At 41.3% G+C, this 8,449-nt stretch overlaps 1 long non-coding RNA gene across 1 annotated transcript; it reads left to right on the top strand.

Moving 5' to 3' along the window:
• Nucleotides 1-4,566: 4,566 nt before the first annotated feature.
• LOC116436625 lies at nt 4,567-6,338 on the top strand. The gene is made up of 3 exons (XR_004237045.1): nt 4,567-4,729; nt 5,396-5,474; nt 6,033-6,338. It is a non-coding gene; the product is annotated as an uncharacterized LOC116436625 (long non-coding RNA).
• The last annotated feature ends 2,111 nt before the right edge of the window (nt 6,339-8,449 follow it).

The raw sequence follows: 8,449 nt of genomic DNA, 5'->3' as shown, positions 1-8,449 counted from the left end.
AGCCTTTTAAAGGTAAATCAACCAATGGTTACTAAAAACGTACATTATTTTTACTTTTCTACCAATTATTTAGTAACACAGCCAGGAACTGTGGAATTCTTTGTCCAATCATCCCAAACGACTTTTACTGCAGAATATGGAGCAGTAGAAGAAGAAGAAGAAGGTTTGGAGAACAACAACAATCCTCCATTTTGGTGTTTTTTGCTTTTATCTATTACTATATTAACAAACCCAAAACCTCTAAATTTTTCACGCTGTGACAATCTTACATAGTATTCTATCACCTAATTTACACTAGTGTAGTTTCTAGTTCTTTTCTAATAGTAGGCAGTTTTTTCCACAGACAGAGGTCAAAAGCTGTGTTGTTCAGGGGGCTGAAACCCCTTAAAACAGGCAGAGAAATATTCTCTGCACTCTGGGTTCCTACACATAGGCAAAATCAACTCACTGCCAAAACAGAAGACCAGAGACCAGAGTTGTGGATCCCTGAAGGTATTCAGGATCAGGCTGTCTGGGTCTTTGAGCAACATTGTCTAGTGGAAGGTGTCCCTGCCCATGGCAGGGGGGTTGGAAGAACGAGATCTTTAAGGTCTCTTCCAAGTCAAACCATTCTATGGTTCTGTGAAAAAGCACAACTGGCTTCAGGAAAGAAAATGAGAGAAGGTTAAACATCATCAGAAGAGACCTTTTTTTTTTTTTTTTCCAAGTATTATAATAGGCTAAACAGGATGCTTTTTAGGGAGACATATTGTCCATCAAGGGATGCCTTAAATGAAACAAAAATCTGTCAGGAGTTGTATGGGATCTCAGCATGACATTAGGACAATGTTAGCACTAACATATTAGATGTAAGCAACTAGGTCATCAACTTCCATGGCTTTTTTATATGGTCTACAGAAAGATATAGGTTAGTCAGGACATCTAATTTGTACCTATAGCTCTCTATTTACTATTGAATTCACTGAGACTATGCTCCTTTCCCAGTCACTTGTATTGTATTTAAATTTAGGCACCAAAGTGCCCCCAACAATAGCATAAAACCAAGAGAAATTTTCAGATAGGATTTTGCACTCCAGGCTTGGTACCGCTTTTGCCCTGGATGGAGTGGCTATATCAGGAAACCCTGCAGCCTTAGCCTATTTCTTTAGTCTGGTGTAATAAGCAGAAGAAGAAACATTAAAGAGTGATATGCAGGAAAGGGAATGAAAGTCAGATTCACACAGCTGGAAAGGGATCTGGTGTTGGGAAGCAATATGCACATGCAGCCAGCCTGATGTGCTGCATCGCTTGAAAAAGGGAATCCAAGATAATCTCTGAATTTGTAGAAGAATAAAATTAAATTTAACTGAAGCCACCAAAAAATATTTCCAGTGCAGCATGTCTGCAGCCTCAGAGAACCCAGTCACCTGTAAACCTTGATGCTTAATTGCTTTCTCACATATGAAATTAAATTCAGTTCAGCTTAATTTCCTACAAAAGGGAGAAATTATGATCTGCTTCTAGACACGTCTTACCTGTATTTAGACATCAAAGCATTTTCTACCAAGGGGATCCCCCTCAGCTCCATCTGCCTTAGGCCACCAGTGACTGCACCCTCATGAACACAAACGTGATGGTAGATGAAGAAATCAGCAGTTTGCCTTAATGGGGCTCCTTCCTTGCTCAGCAGGAAGGAAATGCAAGAGTGTAAATCAGGTTCTCCCAAACTCTTCCCTGATAAAGTCCTGGTGAGGACAAAGCATGATTTCTGGTTCAAAGACCACTTTTTCTTTTTCATGAACCTTTCTCATGACCAAGTCAGGACACAGCCAAGGGAGGACACATTGGAATGCATTTTAAATATAATGAGGATGGACTGTGGACCGAGCTTCAGGTGTGTTCAGCTCAGCTCACCCCTGTGCATGGCTGTCTCTCCTCTGCGTCAGCAGTTCCTCTCCACTGGGTACACTGGCTGCTAACGTCAATGATCTCTACCTCAGCCCTGTTACCACTCACCATAGGAACTAGTATTTTATTAAAGATTTCCTTCCTGGATAGTCTTTCTTCAGTTGCTTTTGCTATTGATCCAGTCAAAGAGATGAGATCAAAAATGAGTGAAAGGACACGCACGGCTTCAGTTTTTAAGACATTTTATTTTTGTAACTTCCAAATTAATTTTATGAATCACCTGCTGAATTTGATGTGAGAGCTCTTTCTCCTTTCTTTGACCTGAAAATTCAATTTGAAATGAGAAAGGGGGGGGGGGGGAGTGTACTAATTTTTCTTTGTACACCTTATAAAATTCTTTGGAAAAAGTGTCTGCCACGGGGGACTCTGTGTCATGACAGTGTGAAATATGTGCAGCAGCATGGTTTACACTGGTGATTTGGGGGCAGCCACCTGTTTCACCTTTGGCCAAAGGTGACCCCAACTTGGCACCTGACCCACCCAAAGCAGTGCACTGTGTCTGTGGGGTGTCGTGGGCACTGTGCTGAGGTGCGACACCGTGTGCCCAAGATGGCAGCTCCTGCCCTCAGCACGCCCACTGAACATAGCAGAGCTGCTTATCTCCTGGCTGGGCCAAGAGAGCTTGGGACTTAATTCATGCTCCAGAGCCAGCCCTCCTGATGTGACATTATTTCTGTTACAAAACACTTCCTACAGCCTGGATGATGTATTGCCAAGGACCACTTGCTCTTGACAAGGCTCAGATTTGACCAATGTTTCCTTAAAAACATGGTATGACATCCCCGACAAATGACCACAGGCTGGATAACCAAGAAAGATGTGATCAGGTGGTTCCTAACCTAAGAAGTGCTATAGATTATGTCAGCACTGACATTCACCATAGTATATATTATTCCCTTCTTTTTTTGGTGGGGGGCAACAGGCAAGGGAGAGTGACAAATAAGGGCATCCGTTCCTTCAGAAGAGATCTTACAGTGTAGGCTGTTCCTGCAGTTTGTTATTTCTGAATGATGAGAAAATGTGCAGTAATCTTATGCTTGTTATGAGAACTTAATTTCTTTTTCCATTTTAATTTCTACTATTTTCTGCTATTTAATTCTGCTTCTTCTGGTCAGGTCAGTCTAACAATGTGTAATGCAACAGTAGCTCACTAATTTGCAGTAATGATTAGAAACTCTTTTGAAAATAATTAAATTTGCAAACTAACAAGTAGATAAGCAAATAGAAACGTGCAATCAGTCAAAAGGTGTGTTCAGCTCATTTATGCTGTCGTCCCTGATTTGCTGTTTATGACAATGGCATGTTTTTGAGCTGCTGTACTAAGGCAATTCCTCATGTTATGCTCACTAGCCCATGCGCTGTAGCTAGGAGAAATGATGCTATTAATAGGAGACTGCAGTACCTTCCATTAAATCGTAGATGAGAGGTGGAGAGTCTGCCAACTTCTGTTGCAGATTATTAAGTGTGCAGTCTAGCAAGTGCATATTAGCTAGATGCAAGTGCAGATACATTGCCATATATGTCAGGTCCATTAAAATGTCCAGACATCTAACTTTTTGCCATTTCTGCTGCCATAAGGGAGAAATAAACATGACTCATTTGGTGAAACCATAACAATGGTAAGGACTTCTATCCACTTTCACCATGATCTGTGGTAATAATTGTTGTAAAAGAAACATAATTGCAGATTTCCATCTTTTAGCAAAGTGGCATCTTAAATATGCTTCAGGTGGAGCATGACCAAAATGGGCTGTCCATAAAGAGGGAAATATCCTCTCATGCAGAGAGATGGTTGGCACTGACAAGTGCCTGAGTGGCGACAAGGCCTGCCAGACACAGCTACTCAGGAGGTCATAGCATGGTGGTGCAGCATCTCCACCACCTCTGCCACCAGCCACATATGCTCTCCTGCCATGTGGGCTGCACAAGCTGCATTCATCTGGGGGCACTGGTGTTCCTGGAGTCAGTTTTCTAGCATTGGATTTGTATGGCTGTGGGGGTATTGCACCAAACGGGACCTGAACGGCAGCTTCAGGGCTGGTCTTGTTCATCACGACTGCTTCTGGAAATGCCCAAAGACTCAGTGGTGCCTGGGCAACTCACCTTGCTGTCATCTCCTTAGAGATAGCTGAGAGCTATTTTTTCCTGAAACTCAGAGTTGAAAGAGTACATGGGACAAAAGATCTGCAAAAACACTGGGATAAATAACATATTGTAATAAATAACTTAATATTTCTGGATTTTTATTTTGAGCAGCTCTGATATGCTAGGTGCTGCACAAGGTCATAGAAGACATAAAGCCTCTTTTGCAAATGGGTTCTACTTTCATGCCAGAAAGGTTGATTCAGGTAATCCATAAAACACAGGTGCATATTATCTATACTTTTTTTTCTTAACCTGACTAAAATATTAGCACTATCATTCAAAATACATCCACGGTATTAGTTTATGAGTTAACCCACTATCAGGGTTGAAATTATTTTTTGTTTTTAAATTCATCCCTTAGCAACCTGAGTTATTCTCCGCCTGAAACAGTGAAGCTGACCTTCCATGGCAACATGCCAAGAATGTTTACTTGTGTTTAAAGAAAATGCAAATAAATTATTGCTAGCTTTCTTCTAGGGTTGGAAGATGGAAACAGATGGCCAAAAAATGGAGCATATAGAAATTTAGGACCACGCTTCACAGCCATTGTCCACTCTTAGTGTCCACTTTCCTACTGTCACACCACTCATTTCTGTGTGCCATTCCCTGCCATGCCAAGCTCTCACAGAAGCTACAGGTACTGGGCAACCTGCTCTGGTTTTGAACTTCTTTCTTACTTGATCAGGGGTTAGATTAAATGACCTCCAGAAGCCCATTCTAACCTAAATTATTCTATGACCTCATGATTAATGACCTCCCCTCTGCCTGGAAGCAGTAAGTCTATAGTCACATGCAGGCATCCAAGCTAATGCACTCAGCACTGGAGCTCGATTTTGCAGGGCACCTGTTGCCTGCAGTTATTTCTCACTGAGATCTTAGAGAGTTGGAAAGTTCACACCAGCTCTCCAGATTCCCTCCATCAGGAAGCAGATAGGTCTCATCAATGAGAAGACATCAGTGTTGGGAAACTTCTAGCTGTTAATGACAAGACCTGGCATGACCGCTCCTCCCTTAGGACCAGCCAAAGAGGATCTCTCTACTACCGGCACTGCTGGGAGGCTACCATAGCTGTAGGATCAGTCTCATATGAGTTCTTGGAGAAAGGGTATGCTGAAGAGCCCACTCAGAGGAACCTCCCAACCCCTCTTCACTCTTGTAGTCAGGATAGGATTCAAACCAAGTCAACAGAGATGAAAAAACTTTTTTTTTTTAAATTGAGCTTGTTTCATTGAATTGCTGATTGCAACATGATTTTAACACATTAACAAAACTTTAAGAGACTGTGTGCTTGATCACTTTGCAGAGGAAGCCTTTAAACTTCTGCCCCTATGTGAAAGATAAAAAAAAAGTTGGGTACGCACAGCTCTGCAATTTTAAATAAGGTTAGTATTTTGCTAGCTACTTATGCCTAATCCTTGCATATGAGAAAGGTTAATGGGATCACTGCAAGATCAATGTTTATATGGCAGTGGATTAACCTTTAATTCTAACTCAGTTTCTTGCAAATGTAAACTTTGTTCAGTATGGATACCTGCTAGCTACTATGGCAATTTGGGCAACAGTTCAAGCCTTCATTAACTGAGTGTTAAATTGCAGTGATAATTATGTAATTTTTAAGCATTTCAATCCTTCTATATTGCCCATTCCAACACAAGCACAAATGGCACATTCAAACTTCAAAAAACTTGAGTGAGAAATAAGAACTACCATTTAAACCCACTCTGAGAAGCTGGCCTTGACATATTTTTATTCTGCCTTGTGGTAAGAATTTTGTAACTCCCTGGGGAGGGAGAGGTTTTCAGTTTAAAAATATGATTTAGATGTGGCATCTTAATTTCTCATCTAGAGTGATCTTTTTCTTCAAATTGTCTCCAGAATGTATGCTACTAGGACAACTTGTAATCGATGGGGATTTTTCTACCTTTTTCCTGTTTCTGAAGGATCTTCTGAAGGAGTCTTCCATGATCCTGAAAGACAAAGTGGAGTCTTTGTGCTTTATTACATGTAGCTTTAGATTGGGATCAGCCACAAAGAGAAATGTCATCTGACATCTGAAGAGTACTCAGCATGGATGGGAAGCCTCTGGTGCTGCACTGGCCTTTGCAGAGTCACACAACCAGAGAACTTGGATGCAGCAAGCACCCGTCTATGCTTTGCTAAACTCTAATTACTGTGCTACATCCTGCAGCCACTGGGATCCAAGAAGCCTGTGTGTGCTGATCAAGGACTGAGGCTCATCTTAGCTGTGTCAGGTTTGTGAGATTACAGTCTTTTCATTCCGTGCACATGTGCAAAATCATTATGGATTATTCTTTTACAGTAAGAGTCTCAAAGCCAATGGTTTTCTATATGTTTGTCTTATTCTGGAATTCCAGCCCATTGCTTTTCTTTATATTTTCATTGTCATGTACACTTGCTGTAAAGCTGGGGAGGAGAAGAGGGCAGACTCACATGAGAAATATTTACATAAAAACCTTTCCCGGGGCTTTTTTTCCACAGTGCCTCCGCCTAGGTTCCATTTTGTGGAGCCATGCTCAAAGTATCACCCCAGGAGATAGACTTGGAGACCAGTTGCTGAAGATGAGGTGGAACTAGATAGGAGGAATCTGTTTACTTATCTGTTTGAAAGGAGTTTCTGGTGAGGCTAAATTGAAATGTACAAGTCACAAACCAACCTACAAACAATTTTGCAATTAATTGCTAAATAACATTATGCTGTGGTGAGGGTGGATTTATTGGGTAGTGTCTGTTCACAGACTCTGGATTATCGATGTTATGATTCTAACCACTTCACATTGCAGTAAAAATATATTTCCTTCTATTATATGTGGAGCATGAAGGAGAATATGAGAGCAAACTCAAATATCAGAATAGGAATTTATTCAGTTCTGAAAAAATTACATGAGAAAGAAGACAATGGAGTAACAGTATTGAAAAAAGATGCTCATGAACATCAGGAACACCATGTGTATTAACTCTATCAATCTCTTTGGCTAAAGAATAGAAAACTAAATACAACACACAATATTTTAAAGTTTTTATGCAACTTCATTCAGGTGCTATACTCTACCAGCTCCAGACTTATTCAAGAAGTATTATTTCAACTACATTTCTTGATTTCCAGGTGTTAGGACAGATCTTTAGCAGATGAAAACTGACACAGCATGAAGCACCTAGGGAGCATACTCAGGAGGCTAAAGTGAAGAAACTACATGTGTATTTATATAGTTCATTATTTTCAGCTCTGCATCTGATGTTAAGGCAAATGTTTAGCTTTGGGTTGTACTAGTTTAAATATTGGGATTTCTCCAGAAGAAAGGTTTTTATTAGCGAAGACATCAAAACCAGTTCCTGAGGGAGCTTAAAGAAAGCCTTCCACTTGTGTTTCCCTAATGTGCTCAGAAGACTCTGCCTTTGCAAGAGACATATGACTTAGAATCTTTTTTGGCTGTAGACTAGTGACAACCTTGGAAAGGCTGAGTTTTCACAGCAGAAGGCTCACTGAAGTATTTTTCATGCTGTTTAGGGGTAAGACATGCCTCATTACCCCATAATAATGCAAGAAATGTTGCAAATGCTCTAGAGAACATATTTGCAGTCCTTCAAGCAGAAGCTGGTAAGAAAGGTCATATTATTTAACTCCTAAAATTGTTTATTTCCACTGTTTTGACTCCTGCAAAAGTATTGTCTTCCATATGGCCTTCATCATTATGTGAGTTCCATTACACAAAAAAAGAGCTGGTTAAAGATATGATTAGATAATTCTGTGGCTAGAACTAGCCTTAAGCATAATTTAGGCCTAAGTTATGGATTGTGTCCAAGGTGCTGCTACCCATTTTAAATATGACTCTGTTGCAGTGCTAGGTTTAGTTTAGCAAGCTGCAGCTTTCCCTGAGAGCTCAGCGGAGCTGCTTAGGGCAGTGCGACCATTTTCGCCCTCCTGTAGTCCATTTCGGACGCCTCCGCAGTTTTGATCCAGCAGCTATCAGCTCTACAACACAGGGATGGCAAAGGAGGCGAGAATGGTCTCTCTATAAGGGTTTAAGAGGATCTTTAATCTTACATCTTGTCCCAGTGATCCCCACAGGCAGAGATACCCCATAGTTTTCTCAGGGGCTCCGGGGGCGGTACATGGACGGGGTTGGGGTACAGGAATCAATAGGGAGAGCCTGAGGGAGTGGCCAGGGCTAGGGGCGAGGGAAAGTGGGGAGGGGAACAATATGGGGTAGGAAAAGCAATGGGTAAATGGATCACCACATGACTCCATGCCCTGTAAGAAGCTCTGAGGTACTTGAGGTGGCTGAGGAGATGCACTTGTTGTGTGTCCAACTCCCTGATGAGTAAGGCTGTACATGTA

This window comes from Corvus moneduloides, chromosome 2, assembly GCF_009650955.1.
Source record: "Corvus moneduloides isolate bCorMon1 chromosome 2, bCorMon1.pri, whole genome shotgun sequence".
Lineage (NCBI taxonomy): Eukaryota > Metazoa > Chordata > Aves > Passeriformes > Corvidae > Corvus > Corvus moneduloides.
This window is presented reverse-complemented; position numbering and strand designations above follow the sequence as displayed.